Raw genomic sequence first — 16,764 nt, 5'->3', positions numbered from 1 at the left:
ACTCATACTAGTATAGTAACTAGCTCTCTCCTTCTATCTATATAGGGTCTAATACGTTTTTTAAGACCGCCTTTGACTATTGATAAGATTAATAATACATGAGATGTATAATGTGAAAATTATATCATTGGAAGCTCCTTTCACGTACGAATTTGACGGTATGCTTTGTGTAAGTTGCATGTCATATATTATTGCTCTAACACTTGGTCAAAGTTAGCTTCGAAAAACGCATTAGGCCCTATATAGATGGAAGGAGGGAGTACCACTTTCATCTCTTTCTTTATTTATTGCATGCCACTAGATATGTGTGATGTTACTACATATGTTACTCTCATTGTGGTTAGTCGCATAGACTGTCTAGACAAGCAATTGGAGATGGAGGGATATTTGATTATATTTTTAAATTAATAAATATAGCATATTATTATTTTTTGTGGGGAATATAGTATATCACTTACCACATAATATATGCACTCAGTTAGCTACTAGCAGGGAGCAAATGGGAGAAAAAAATTGGTATAAAGGACACATGCATTCATGTCATTAATTTGTAGTTTATTGAGACGATAATGTGGCTTAACTGCATGTGCTCTGAAATAGTTAACGAGGACTACGAAAATGCCTAGGTGCACAAGGCGACTATGCGTACTGATATCTCATCCATTCAATTGCCTCGGGATCCCAATCATTATATTACAGTCACACATATTAGATGTATTTTGCCAGGTACCAACAGTTTCACCTAATAATAAAGCATGGATTGCTTCATCCCGCTCACCGTCATAATACGCTTCTTCCGTGTCGTAATACGCTTCCTTCTAATTTTTCGAGTCACTCAATCTTTTTAATCTACGTCTTGGTTTTCCAAAGGAAAAAATAAATAGTCAAAGTCCACTCGAAAGTGAACAGGACACCTATTTTTTTGGCCCACCGTGCAAAAACAGAAGTTGTTGGTGTGCGGAATTGAACTTGCAACCTCATGTCTATGGTATTAAACCCATTAACAGTTGCCACAATGGCGCTCCCTCACGATAGACAGGTCATCAGGGCCACTATGTCGATGGGAGAAAAGGAAAAGAAAGAAAAGGGCGCTGGGAGAAAGAAAAAAAAGGGCGCTCGTTACCTGGACACGTTTTGCTCGTCTCCCTTCCTCATGAAGCAAACCCCACCGCGTAGCTAGGGTTGGCACCGCCGCCGCCGCCCATCCTGCTCCTCTGGCGTCGGCCACCGAACAAGGTGTCCTTCTCAGATCCGCTTCTCCCCCAAACCTTCTCGTCTTCACGTTCCACCAGGCCGCCATGATTGTTTCTGAGGAGGGGAGGAAGGGGATGGCATCGAGGTTCTGACGGAGGCCCTAGCTCAAGGCGGCGAGTTGCAGAGGTGTGGTGGTTCCTCTCATTCTTTTGTCGTTTTGCCCCGTCCTGAACTTGTTGATTTTGTAGGGTTCTTGCCTGCTCATTCAGCGCGTCTGAGGCGTTGGAGGGAGCCAACTACCAACTGACTAGAAAGATGGAGGTGTTGTAGTTGGTCGATTGCGACTATGAGGTGAGGATCCTTTTCTTTCTTTTGTCTTCTTCTTTTTTGTGATTGGTTGATTGGTTGCAGGGTAAGCTAGAATTTTGTCCCATATCACAATGTTTTGTCTGTTGGTGTAGAGCTTTTCCTATTTTATTATGGGTTTCTGATTGGGAAACACACCAAATTAAGGGTAATTTGATTTGTGAGTTATGAGTATCAAGGTCCTGTGAGATATCTGTACTTAACAGGCAACACCTTCTTATGTGAAGAACCGCCTAATTAATCAGCCTACTAATTCTTCTTGACATTGAGAGGCAAGAGATCGCTATCTCCAGCGATTGATGTGGGAGGTGGTAGTGCAGACAGCGGCTTCAGGCAGGGAGATACTGGAGGTGGCTTGATCGTGGCCTGACAGGCTGGACAGGTGGCGGAGGTGGAGGCCATGCGAGGCAGCTCTTCCGCCGATCTGTTCGTTCGAGCCCTTGCCTCTTGGTTGCCTGCCATGCTAGCAAGCACGACCACTGCCACGTCTTCTCCGGTGCTACCAGCAAGCGGCCGACCATGCCGCTGCCATGCCTCCGGCGCTCCCTGGCAGCCTGCCCTACATGTCCAGATTTGTGAGCATTGATGCTTGTGCTTTCTTGTTCATGTTCTGGTGAGGAAGAAGGGAAAACGCTAGAGCCAATGGATTTTTAGTGGGACCATGTTCTATTTTAATGACAATGCTAAAGGAAGCACATGCCACAGATTTCACTCAGTCATTGTTTTATCTCTCAAACTTGTTTTTTGGATGGTGAGAATTCACAATGCCTAGGTTAATTAGTTGTTTGTTCTGATAATTTGTCTCAATGCAATGAAGGAACCAAAATATGGGGATGACGTTCATTCTTGGCCGGTTATTGATTGCGCTTCCGAATAAGTTGGAGCAATAATACGACGTGAAGGCTCAAGTTGCTAGCAGGAGCAATGATAATATAAATGTTTGAAAGCACAAGTGCTCCCTAGGTGGTTTTGGTAATTAATGTCAACATATCTCTTGTTGGACTAACACTTTTATCTAGTATGTTTCAGATAAGTTCAACAATAGAGTGGCATGGACTAAAGGATGTGGGAACTCCTTCAAGATGCTAAGGACAAAGGATTGGCTCAAGCTTCAAGCTCAAGACTCTTCATTTTACATTTTAGTGATCCAAGATCACATTGAGTCTATAGGAAAAGCCAATACTATCAAGGAGGGATGAGGTGTTGCTTAATGAGCCTCTTGCTTCATGTGCTTAGTGATATGCTCCAAAACCCTCAGCTACTTTCTCACATCCACAAATGACCTAAACCCAAAGCCAAAATCGGCCACACCGATTCTTTCTATCTGGCGCCACCGAGTTCAGATGTCATAGCCACTGCCACAAACCCTAGGCAAATCGGTCTGACCGATAGGGATCTCGGTCTCACCGAGATGGGATTGTAATCTCTCTGTGTATGTCCATTATCAAAATCGGTCTTACCGAGTTTGAGCAATCGGTGCTACCGAGATTACAATGCAAACTCTCTGGTTAACTTATTACTAAAATCGGTCCCACCGAGTTTGAGTAATCGGTCCCACCGAGTTTGCCTGGCCAACTCTCTGGTTAGCTAATTACCAAAATCGGTCTTACCGAGTTTGTGTAATCGGTCTCACCGAGATTACGTTATGCTCTAATCCTAACCATATCGGTCCTACCGAGTTGCATTTCGGTCCCACCGAAAATCCTAACGGTCACTAGATTTACTAAATCGGTCTCACCGAGTTTGTTGATTCGGTCCCACCGAGATTGGTAAATTGTGTGTAACGGTTAGATTTTGTGTGAAGGCTATATATACCCCTCCACCTCCTCTTCATTCATGGAGAGAGCCATCAGACTAAACCTACACTTCCAACTTACCATTTCTGAGAGAGAACTACCTACTCATGTGTTGAGGCCAAGATATTCCATTCCTACCATATGAATCTTGATCTCTAGCCTTCCCCAAGTTGCTTTCCACTCAAATCCTCTTTCCACCAGATCCAAATCCTATGAGAGAGAGTTGAGTGTTGGGGAGACTATCATTTAAAGCACAAGAGCAAGGAGTTCATCATCAACGCACCATTTGTTACTTTTTGGAGAGTGGTGTCTCCTAGATTGGCTAGGTGTCACTTGGGAGCCTCCGACAATATTGTGGAGTTGAACCAAGGAGTTTGTAAGGGCAAGGAGATCGCCTACTTCGTGAAGATCTACCGCTAGTGAGGCAAGTCCTTCGTGGGCGACGGCCATGGTGGGATAGACAAGGTTGCTTCTTCGTGGACCCTTCTTGGGTGGAGCCCTCCGTGGACTCGCGCAACCATTACCCTTCGTGGGTTGAAGTTTCCATCAATGTGGATGTACGATAGCACCACCTATCGGAACCACGCCAAAAATACCCGTGTCTCTAATTGCGTTTGAATCCTTCAAAACCCTTCCCTTTACATTCTTGCAAGTTGCATGCTTTACTTTCCGCTGCTCATATACTCTTTGCATGTTTACTTGCTATGTGTTGTGAATGTTAAATTTGTGCCTAAACTCCACTTAAACTTAAAAAGGGTTAAAAACTGCAACTTTGATACTTAGTGTCTAATCACCCCCTCTCTAGACACCTCTTCTCAAGGTCCTACAAGTGGTATCAGAGCATTGGTCTCCATTGCCTTGGTTTAATCACCATTGGAGGAAGATGGATGAGTCTACTTTGGGGAGTCTTAGACATAGAGTGCCTATTCTTGATGGAGAGTATTTTCATGAGTGGAAAAATGAGATGCTTGTAATTTTCAATCAATATAATTTGAACAAGTACATTGCTAGCCCTTGTGCACCTTATGTTGATCCTATGCATCCTACCCTTGATGAGTCTATTGACATGATTAGGAATGTTAGAACTGTTAATCTTATCACTAGAGGCTTGCCTAGAAACTTGATTATAAAACTGCCTACTCTTGAGTGTGCCTACACTATATGGAGATTTCTTGAGGAACGATTTCTTGATTGTTCTTTAAAAAATCTTGATGAAATTCTTCATAAGTCTATTGCCTTGAGTAAGATGAATACTAGTGATCCTATGTTTGGTGATCGTCTTTTTGAGCTTACAAATCTTATGCGTGCCAAAGGAAATGTTGGTATTATTAGCGATATTATTTCTGAAGCTATAAAAATTCATAGACAAGATCATTGTCAAAACCACTCTAACGAATCACCCTCTCTAGGATTTGATCCACCACATGACGGTGTTGAACATGGATACTATGATGAGGATGATGATGATGACTTTGATCTTGATGATGCAATGAGACACTTTGGTCTTATGGCAAATCTTCGGGGATATATGTCAGGAGGAAAGGAATGGGTTCTTGATAGTGGATGTACCGATCACATGACCGGAGATAAAGACATGTTTCGTGAGCTTGCTGATAATGATAGTCCTCAAAAGTATGTCACCTTCGGTGACAACTCAAAGGGTAAGGTGGTTGGCCTTGGTAAGGTGGCCATCTCACATGATAGCTCCATACAAAATGTCATGCTCGTTGAATCTCTTGGATACAACTTACTTTCAGTATCTAGACTTGCTGACTTTGGTTTCAGTGTCTTATTTACTAAAGTTGATTGCCAAGTGTTTCGTCGAGACAATCATAAAATGGTCTTTACCGGTATACGTAGAGGTGATTTATACATTATTGATTTCACTAAAAAGGCCCAACCTAAAACTTGCTTCATTGCTAAATCCTCAAAAGGTTGGTTATGGCATAGACGACTAGGTCACGTTGGCATGAGAAACCTTGACAAGCTTATTAAAGGAAATCATATCCTTGGTGTCAACGATGTCATATTTGATAAGGATAGACTTTGTAGTGCTTGTCAAGCAGGTAAACAGGTTGGAGGAAGGCATCCCGTGAAGAACATCATGACCACAAGGAGGCCACTTGAGCTACTTCACATGGATCTCTTTGGTCCCAACTCTTACAAGAGTCTCGGTGGAAATTCTTTTGGTCTAGTTATAGTTGATGATTTTTCAAGATTTACGTGGGTGTTCTTTCTCGATGATAAATCACAGGTCCAAAAGATCTTCAAGAACTTCGCTAGGAAGGCCCAAAATCAATTTGAAGTGAAGATCAAGAAGGTTCGCAGCGACAACGGAACGGAATTCAAGAACGCAAATGTGGACACCTTTCTTGACGAAGAAGGGATTTCACACGAGTTCTCGGCTACGTACACACCTCAACAAAATGGAGTTGTTGAGAGGAAGAACCGGACGCTCATCAAAATGGCGAGAATGATGCTTGATGAGTACAAGACACCGAAGCACTTTTGGGCAGAAGCGGTTGAGACAGCTTGTCATGCAACAAATCGCTTGTATCTTCACAAGCTACTCGGCAAGACGGCATACGAGCTCCTCACCGGTAACAAATCCCAAGTTGGATACTTTCGAGTATTCGGCTCAAAGTGCTACATTCTTGATAAGCATCGTCGTTCTAAATTTGCTTCTAAGTCTCACGAAGGTTTCCTACTAGGTTATGGCTCAAACTCTCACACTTATCGTGTCTACAACAATTTCACCCGAAAGGTTGAAGAGACGGTAGATGTGAAGTTTGATGAATCTAATGGCTCACAAGTAGAGCAATTGCCAATTGATGTACGAGACAAAGATCCTTCGGAAGCTATCCAAGACTTGTCTATTGGCAAGGTTCGTCCAACGGAGGTGAAGGAGAGTACCTCGTCCGTCCAAGTGGAAGCTTCTACTTCACGACAAGGTGAACCAAGAGTTGACACGGAAGCATCCACTAGTGGGACACACCAAGATGAAGAAAACGAGGAAGTGCATCAAGATGAACGTCAACGACCTCCTTCTCCACCACGACAAGAGAACGACAACGCCAATAATGAAGAAGATAAAGAAGAAGAAGAAGATGAAGAAGAAGTTCAGCCAAGATCCAAGCAAAAGCTTTCACGAGTTCGAGCAAGAATTGCTAAAGACCATCCCATCGAGCAAATCTACAATGATATTCAAACCGGGAGAATCACTCGCTCTAAAATTCGTTTAGCTAACTTTTGTGAAAACTATTATTTCATCTCTAGCATTGAACCTATGAAGGTTGAAGAAGCATTGGAAGATCCGGATTGGATTAACGCTATGCATGAAGAGCTACACAACTTCGAGAGAAACCAAGTTTGGACATTGGTTGAGAAGCCCAACAACAACCACAACATCATCGGTACCAAATGGGTGTTTCGCAACAAGCAAGATGAAGATGGACAAGTAGTTCGCAACAAAGCACGTCTCGTCGCCCAAGGCTACACACAAGCCGAAGGTATGGACTATGGTGAGACTTATGCTCCTGTTGCTAGACTTGAGTCTATTCGCATCTTACTTGCCTATGCTAATCACCATGATATCACATTGTACCAAATGGACATTAAAAGTGCTTTTCTAAATGGTGAAATAGAGGAGGAAGTTTATGTTAAACAACCTCCCGGCTTTGTCAATCCTAAGAAACCAAATCATGTTTACAAACTTCACAAAGCTCTTTATGGTCTTAAACAAGCTCCTAGAGCTTGGTACAAATGCTTAACTAAGTTTCTTCTTGTAAAGGGATTTGAAATTGGGAAAATTGATTCTACTCTTTTCACTAAAAGGGTTAATGGAGAACTATTTGTGTGCCAAATTTATGTTGATGATATCATATTTGGATCGACTAACCCTCATTTTAGTGAGAAGTTTGGAAAGCTAATGTCGAAGAAGTTTGAGATGTCAATGATGAGTGAACTCAAATTCTTTCCTGGGTTGCAAATCAAGCAAACTAAGGAAGGTACTTTTGTCTGTCAAACGAAGTACACTAAGGACTTATTCAAGAAGTTCAATATGCAAGAATGCAAAGGTATATCTACACCCATGCCTACTAGTGGACATCTTGATTTGACCAAAGATGGTGAACCGGTTGATCAAAAGGTTTATCGCTCTATGATTGGTTCATTGTTATACCTATGTGCTTCACGTCCCGATATTATGCTAAGTGTGTGCATGTGTGCAAGATATCAAGCTGCTCCTAAAGAATGTCATCTTAAGGCTGTGAAAAGGATAGTGAGATACTTAATACATACACCAAATTTTGGCATTTGGTATCCTAAGAGGGCCTCTTTCGATCTTGTTGGCTACTCTGACTCAGACTATGCCGGAGACAAGGTTGATAGAAAGTCCACTTTGGGTACTTGTCAATTTCTTGGTACATCTCTTGTGTGTTGGTCCTCCAAGAAACAAAACTCGGTATCCTTATCCACCGCCGAAGCGGAGTACATTGTCGCTGGTTCATGTTGTGCTCAATTACTTTGGATGACCCAAACTCTTAAAGATTATGGGATATATGTGAAACATGTTCCATTGCTTTGTGACAATGAAAGTGCTATCAAAATTGGACATAATCCTGTGCAACATTCTCGAACTAAGCATATTGAAGTTCGTCATCATTTCATTCGAGATCATGTTGCTAAGGGTGACATTGATCTTAAGCATGTTCGCACCGAAAAGCAATTAGCGGATATATTCACTAAACCTCTTGATGAGAAAGTGTTTTGCAGGTTGAAAGGAGAATTGAACATCATAGATGCTTCAAACTTGGAGTAGAAACTCCATTGGATACATGCAAGACATGAGCTTATGACTAATCCTTGATATTTCTCTTATGATGAAAATCTTAGGTCATGAACATATTTGCATCTTGCATGTTATCTAACCCATGTAGGTACTTGGTTGAATCAAATTCCATGAGATTGTAATCTACTCACATCTTGAGCAATCTCTACATCACCAAGTCTCTATACAAAGGTAGTTGAAGACAAGGAAGCACGAAACCATTCAAACATATCCTTTGACAAATTCTATGTTAAGCTTCATGATTGTCATTTTTGGATACACAAGTGCTCTTCCTTGCAAGAACTAACCCATGTAGGTAGATGGACTCAAATTCCAAGTGGTACTCCCAACTCTTGATGAGCTACATCAACCTTGAGCAACCCACACAAGTTCAACTACATGATCAACACCACCAACCAAGGTATGTTATTCCATCTTAGAGAAGCTTTACTCCGAGACATGAGCTAAAGCAACTCGACAAGATGTGAATACATCAAGATGCTTAAACGAAAAATGGTAACCCCATTTTGAGCTTAAACAATGAGTATGACCTATGATCAAGTGATCTCACTTGACTCCTCAGTCAATATACTCTAACATAGGTGACTTTGTCGCCGACCATCTCTAGATGAAGTTCTCTTGTGTTCGTCTCTGTGTTTTTGCATTTGTCTCATGCATATTTGTTTCCTCTTTCAAAAAAAACTTCATCTAGATTTCTTTCTTTTTTTCGTTTGTTTGCTCTGCATTTTATGCATCAATTCATTGCATATCATTCAGTTAATTCCTTGCAAATCTTTCTGAGATCTTACTAGTCCAGTGAGCTGCGGTGACAAGTGTTTCCTTTGTGATGAACTCGGTTTCACCGATTTGTTATTTTCGGTCCAACCGAATTCTTTCGATACAACCGAAGCATACAACACGGTGCCACCGATTTCACCACAGGAAAAATAGTTTGCCATTTTTTTTCTAAGTTTCTTCTGATCCAGCTCCACTCAATGAATCTTGTCCTCTAACAAGCATCACATTTTTATCAAGTGCTTTATGTTATGACTCAAGGATCAAACCCATTCACGACAAATTCCACAGGGAGAGAGAGAGAGAGATCACATCTTTATCAAGCCCTTCTTGGAAATTGATGTCAAAGTGGGAGAGAGAGATCACATCAAAGCTTATCATTTTAGAGAGAGTGTCACCTTCTCAGGGGGAGAGAGATCCTTCAGGGAGAGTGAGAGAGATCTCCAGGGGAAGAGAATACTAGTAGAAAGTATTTTTCAAGGATCCCAGATGCTTGATGTTCAAGAGGAGAGATGCCACATGTCTTCTTGAGGGGAAAGACATGTTCATATGTCCTTACTTGCATTAGTTTGCATTAGCTCTATTAATTCATATCTTTCAGCTCTGATTTTCTGTTCCCTATCTTCTCCCAGTATCCCATGCTAGATTCAGGGGGAGCAAGACATCTAAGGGAAAGAAATCATTCAAATTCATTGCATATCTATACTCTTGGGGACATGCCTAATCAAATGTGGTACTTAGTACTCACTCTCTACATGTCATCCCAGTCTTGGTATTCTTGTGGTTTCTTCTGTTTGCTCTGGCTAGTAGATGTATCTGTGTTATCTAACCTTGTTTGTGCAGGTTCATTCCATCCTAAGCCAACTCAAGACTACAAGGTAAGTATATGCTTCACACTCATGTGTATGAGGAATTCTTGCTGATGTACATACAGTTTGCAAGAAGGACTCATGAGCATGAAGGTATTTTCTTTAATATTCTTTGCTCCGATGCATATGGCCAAGATACATGTAACACATTGCCTACTCTGTCATGGTTATGCTCTCACATGCTTCTATATTTCATATTCACATGATTGCATACATGTAGGGGGAGCCTATGTTTGTTACATGTCATTCCAGAGCTTTACTTGCTATTCTCTATATATTTATCTAAAAGCTTTGATGTATGTTGTCATCAATTACCAAAAAGGGGGAGATTGAAAGCACAAGTGCTCCCTAGGTGGTTTTGGTAATTAATGTCAATATATCTCTTGTTGGACTAACACTTTTATCTAGTATGTTTCAGATAAGTTCAACAATGGAGTGGCATGGACTAAAGGATGTGGGAACTCCTTCAAGATGCTAAGGACAAAGGATTGGCTCAAGCTTCAGGCTCAAGACTCTTCATTTTACATTTTAGTGATCCAAGATCACATTGAGTCTATAGGAAAAGCCAATACTATCAAGGAGGGATGAGGTGTTGCTTAATGAGCCTCTTGCTTCATGTGCTTAGTGATATGCTCCAAAACCCTCAGCTACTTTCTCACATCCATAAATGACCTAAACCCAAAGCCAAAATCGGTCACACCGATTTTTTCTATCCGACGCCATCGAGTTCAGATGTCATAGCCACTGCCACAAACCCTAGGCAAATCGGTCTCACCGATAGGGATCTCGGTCTCACCGAGATGGGATTGTAATCTCTTTGTGTATGTCCATTATCAAAATCGGTCTTACCGAGTTTGAGCAATCGGTGCTACCGAGATTACAATGCAAACTCTCTGGTTAACTTATTACTAAAATCGGTCCCACTGAGTTTGAGTAATCGGTCCCACCGAGTTTGCCTGACCAACTCTCTGGTTAGCTAATTGCCAAAATCGGTATTACCGAGTTTGTGTAATCGGTCTCACCGAGATTACATTATGCTCTAACCCTAACCATATCGGTCCTACTGAGTTGCATTTCGGTCCCACCGAAAATCCTAACGGTCACTAGATTTACTAAATCGGTCTGACCGAGTTTGTTGATTCGGTCCCACCGAGATTGGTAAATTGCGTGTAACGGTTAGATTTTGTGTGGAGGCTATATATACCCCTCCACCTCCTCTTCATTCTGGAGAGAGCCATCAGACTAAACCTACACTTCCAACTTACCATTTCTGAGAGAGAACTACCTACTCATGTGTTGAGGCCAAGATATTCCATTCCTACCATATGAATCTTGATCTCTAGCCTTCCCCAAGTTGCTTTCCACTCAAATCCTCTTTTCACCAGATCCAAATCCTATGAGAGAGAGCTGAGTGTTGGGGAGACTATCATTTGAAGCACAAGAGTAAGGAGTTCATCATCAACGCACCATTTGTTACTTCTTGGAGAGTGGTGTCTCCTAGATTGGCTAGGTGTCACTTGGGAGCCTCCGACAAGATTGTGGAGTTGAACCAAGGAGTTTGTAAGGGCAAGGAGATCGCCTACTTCGTGAAGATCTACCACTAGTGAGGCAAGTCCTTCGTGGGCGACGGCCATGGTGGGATAGACAAGGTTGCTTCTTCGTGGACCCTTCTTGGGTGGAGCCCTCCGTGGACTCGCGCAACCGTTACCCTTCGTGGGTTGAAGTCTCCATCAACGTGGATGTACGATAGCACCACCTATCGGAACCATGCCAAAAACATCTGTGTCTCCAATTGCGTTTGAATCCTTCAAAACCCTTCCCTTTACATTCATGCAAGTTGCATGCTTTACTTTCCGCTGCTCATATACTCTTTGCATGTTTACTTGCTATGTGTTGTGAATGTTAAATTTGTGCCTAAACTCCACTTAAACTTAAAAAGGGTTAAAAACTGCAACTTTGGTACTTAGTGTCTAATCACCCCCTCTCTAGACACCTCTTCTCAAGGTCCTACAATGTTCAACATATGAGTTTTCTGCACCTTTGTTTTTACGGGTGCCACCCTTCCTGTTCTAGTAGGTTTCGCAGCCTAATATTGTTCATCTTTGTGCCTGTTTCCTGATTCCCTTTTTCTCATCCGTGATGTGATGCTCATAGGAAAAGGAAGAGTAAGAAGAAATCCATGAAAGAAAGATGGTTGATCGGCTGACGACGACGCGGCTGTTCCATCCATCGTTAATACCGCGACTGTCAACAAGGTCCTGGACCCTCTTTTCTCCCCTTGGTTCGATTCGATTCGATTTGGATGTTGCGTTGTTGTTACTCATGGAGGTCTGATTTGCTTTCCTTTCTGATGTGGTCGGTTTCATCACGCAGGTCGTCGTCTTCAAGGCCTCGAGCTGGCTGCAACCAAGCACGACCTCTAGCTCGTCCTGCACCGTGCTTGCAATCGCATGTGATAGCAACGGGCTGCTCCATGCACCGACTACAAGCACGACAACCCCGACCAAGGTGCTCTCGCCCCTCTAATCTTCCCTATGCCTCTATCCATCTCCCCCTGTTAGTTGCTGTTTGGAGTAGCTCTATTGGTTAGAATTATTTAGATGTAGCATTCCGGATTTGCAGTAGTGCGCAGTAATCCTGTCAAAGGCATGCTATTGTGTTTCTTCAAGTTCCAACTGTGGTTTTAAATTGGGGCTAAGCGAGTGAAGAGATTTATGTTCATTATGTTTTCACAATTGCTAGGGCTTTCAAGTTAGAAGGACATTTCTTTGCGACACTGCAATGTGACAGTTTACCTACTTCTTATGTTTAGTTCCTGAATCCCAATAAAACTATAAAAATCCTAAGCTGCCTCTACACTGACAGAGCTTACAAGTTGGCGTAATTAGTATGAACACACATGTTTACCTTATCAGCGTGACCCCCAACAGGAAGTAGCTTCACATCTAATAAGAAGTGATACACACAACCTTGTTTATGCTTGCTCGAGCTGAAGAGATCTCTCGGAAGATAAATGCTGTGTAAAATGCACATGGAACTTAATATAGAAGAAAGAAATGATAGTTAAACACTTAATTAGCAGTAAGAAAATAGCTGACACTATACTGAAATATAAAGGTGGGAACTTGGACGACTCTACCTTTTTCATGATAATCATCTGGCATACTTATCTGAACTGAACAACCAAGGAACCGATTGAACTACCACATAAAACAGTGAAAGAAAATAGGAAGAAAATAATCTAGTCGAGAGGCGATTTCCTATGCATGGTGGTAGCTACGCACGCATGGTGGCGGCTCACACCCTTTGGCATAAGTGCCTTTTTTATATAAGAGGTGTCGAGTTGATTATTACATTGGCACAAGTGCATTTTTGCTTTATAGAAATGACTATATTTCACTTCTCTTTGTCTTTTTTATTTTCTTTTTGACACGAGTGCCTTTTCGTTGTGTAGAAAGGGCCTTTTCTCACTTCTCTCGATCTTTTTGCTTGACTTTTTGGCATAATTGCATGTTTGCTTGCCTGGTTGGTCCGAAGTCATGATATTTTCGTTATAGAGTTATTTTTCATAGTCCAAAATAACTTTCCAAAATAAGTAGAGATAGAAACTGGGGTCGTGCGTAGCTACCACCATGGGTAGCGAATTATTTCCCTAATCTAGGATGTGATCGACATGGCCATCAGAAATTGTGGCGATATTGGCAGTTTGTTTGACAACATATGTTTGGTTTATTTCTGCTACAAGCCAAAGCAAGTGAAAAGAACAAATAAATCTTGTGTGGCTGTGTGATGCGACTCTTGTTGGTATACGACTGCGATGATACACCGAATATTATTTATCTTTTTCCTTTCTGAATTTTGTAGTAGAGGAGGAACAGTGTTTTTTTAGTTATCCGTCAGGAACTACGCTTTTGTGCTATTGAATAATGGCCTCAATTTTTTTCTGATGGAATTAGTGATGAAAATGACTTTTCGTTGATCACAGTAGTGGTGGAGGGAATCAAGAAGTTGCCTCATGAACTGTCATTTATCTCTCTAACTTCCATTTACTCAAAGTGGTACATCATCATTTCTTATGTGTATTTTTAATAACTATGGTGCTATCTTCATAATTATTCACAAACTGAGCATCTAGCTTTGTTTCGTTGACATAGTAATATTTACATTCTCCTGGACAATGATATGTTTCATTGGTTTGACATTGAAATTTAGCGTACTGTTTCAATATCCATGCCTTTTGTTGTAGTGTCAGTAGATCTTCTCTTTTCTCCTTGTTTACTGTGAGATGATATATCTATACCTATAATATAGGTTGACCAAAGGATAGTTGTGTTTGCTCAAACAAAGTTCCAAAGAGATGGCATTGAGTTGAGTACATGATTAAGAGATAAAGGTCTTTGTTGATTCGATTGCAGTGAACTGCAAACCATCTAGTGGACTACCGTGTATATTTATTATGTGGACTGCCGTGTGATACTCGAGCTGTCAATCCATATTCTTAGATGCATTTTATCTAACCATAATGCTGTTGGTTTCAAATAATTTCAAGTCGCAAGGTATTGGCATAGACCCAAGCATGTTTGTGCTTCAAGATGAGGAGCTAGGCTCGACGACAACCACAAGGAAGAGGTGGTGCGGTGGAAGAATACGGTGTGGACGATTCCAGCGAGATGTGGCTCGAGTGGATGTCGGTGATGCAACAATGAGAAGATCCTCTGGTTTGGCTGCTCTCCAGTCCTCCCAATCCCTCTGTTTTCTTAGAATATATTTCTCTTTCTTTCATGAGTAGGGACATAATCTTTCGAAGTTTCTACAAAGGGTTTGCTGACCACCTGATTGCTATTCCTCTTCTGTTTCCCTGTCTTTTGGAGCATGTTAGGCTTTAATTTCAATTTAATGATGTACTCTATCATCCACCTTGTAAGACTGTCACATATATAATAATATGGACCTATTACCTTGCTATGCTTGATGATTGAACACTTCTCTGCTAAGTTTGTGTTAACTCTATTTATATTTTAGCAACTGAGCTACTCTGGCATGCACATGCATGTTCACAACTTCACAACCAAGGCAGGCGTGCAAAGGACCGCAGAGGAGGCGCGCCCAGGGCGCGCTCCAACCACTAGTGAGAGAAGGTTCATTCCGGTTTCAAATAGTCCCACATTGCTCCTTTCAACCCAAACTTCGTAATTTAAAAAGGTCTTCGAGTTTCTTGGGTATCAAGGACCAATTTCGGAAATCAATAAGGAAGGAAATAAGTTGTCCCGATAAGTAAGGAAAAGAGGGGGGAATAAGGATGGGAAGAGTGATTTCAAGTCTATGACAGAGAAAAAAAAGGAAAGAGTGGATAGGCAAATAAGGAAGCAAATGAAATTGAATCCAAACAAGGAAAGAGGGATTTCGGGTCTTGAAGAAGGAAATAGATTGAATCCGGCTGCTGAAACCAAAAGGAAAGAGTCAAAGAGTAGATAGGTAACTAAGGAAGCAAATGGAATTGAATTCAAAGAAAGGAAAGATTTGGTCTTGAAGAAAAGGAAATATACAGCTTGCAGCAGTGGCGGTGCAGCCGCGCCCCTATGCATAGTTATGCACCTGCTTGACCACCGATCCTTAGTCCTTAAGTTCTTACAAAAACACCTCTGATTTTAATATTTTTCATGTGAAAACCCGATTTATCTAGGACTTGGAGTAGAGCGAGCGATCCGTCTACAACTCGGAGTAGAACAAAAGACTTGGAGCAGAGCGATATCGATGGAAGCTTTCATGTTCGGCTTCGATCTAGAAACGCCGCCCACTTTCAAGCTGATGAAATCTAGCTTTCTTTGAAATACGAAAAGATTATGTTGTTGCTTTTCTTTACAAAAAAGTTTGCATTACTCTTGTCATGCCTATTAGTAAGCTTGTAATTTTTTTCGAATATCCACTAATATAAAAACAATAGTTTGACATATTCGAGCAATCTCCACTATCTAGATGCCTAAACAGTAATCAATGATGTATTTAGCATGTACTATGTTTGACCGATGATGTCAAGTTGCATGGCATAAAATCTATTTAGGATGTGGCATCATTAGTGACAATGAATAATGTTATTTCTTCCTATTATACTATTATATTTCATTATGCAATCTGAAGTTTGTGTTATTCACCCAGATCAATTGACAGGGATCATGTTTCATGTTTCGAACTACCGTCTTGGATAACACTACTATCAATCGGTCCATTGTTATTGTCATGAGCAACATGTGTCCCGCAACCCAGTTTATCGACCTTGCCACCCCTTATTCATAGCAACATGCATTTGCTCTATACTAAAGCACATACACCCATGAGCTTCGATAGAGAGATAGACATAAAGGGTGGAGGAAGAAGAAGAAGAAAAGGAATGATTTAACGGTAAATGAAGACCGACAATGCTATCTGATGTGCATGTGATCCTGAAGGTAGTTTGACATGCTATCTGAGGAGGAATAGGATCATATGTCTCCGAGCCTGATTTGTGTTGCTTGCAGTCTCCCATTGCAACGCACGGTGATGTAGGGTAGAACCCTAGATGCCCGATCTTTCACGATTGGAGGGGATCCTACGAAGAACACGAGGGGGAAACAAGGGGAAAACGAGGGGAAACACAAGAGAAATCACATATGCTAGATCCTCGAAACACAAAGAGATACACGATCTGAATCCAACAAATGACGATACAAGTGGCGGTAGTTCTTCTCCATGAGGAGGTCTTGAAGGTTCTTCCCGTGAAGGGGTCTTGAATCCGCTTGGGGGATCTTCTCCGAAGAGGCGCTCGACTCCGATGGAGAAGTAACCAAGTGGATGAGCAAGGCTCTATCTCAAATATGAGCTATCATAATGCTAACCCTAGAAAGAGGGCGGAGGAGGTCTATTTATAGTCTAAGTGGAC

This window comes from Triticum aestivum, chromosome 3B (genome assembly GCF_018294505.1).
Source record: "Triticum aestivum cultivar Chinese Spring chromosome 3B, IWGSC CS RefSeq v2.1, whole genome shotgun sequence".
Classification (NCBI taxonomy): Eukaryota; Viridiplantae; Streptophyta; class Magnoliopsida; order Poales; family Poaceae; genus Triticum; species Triticum aestivum.
This window is presented reverse-complemented; position numbering follows the sequence as displayed.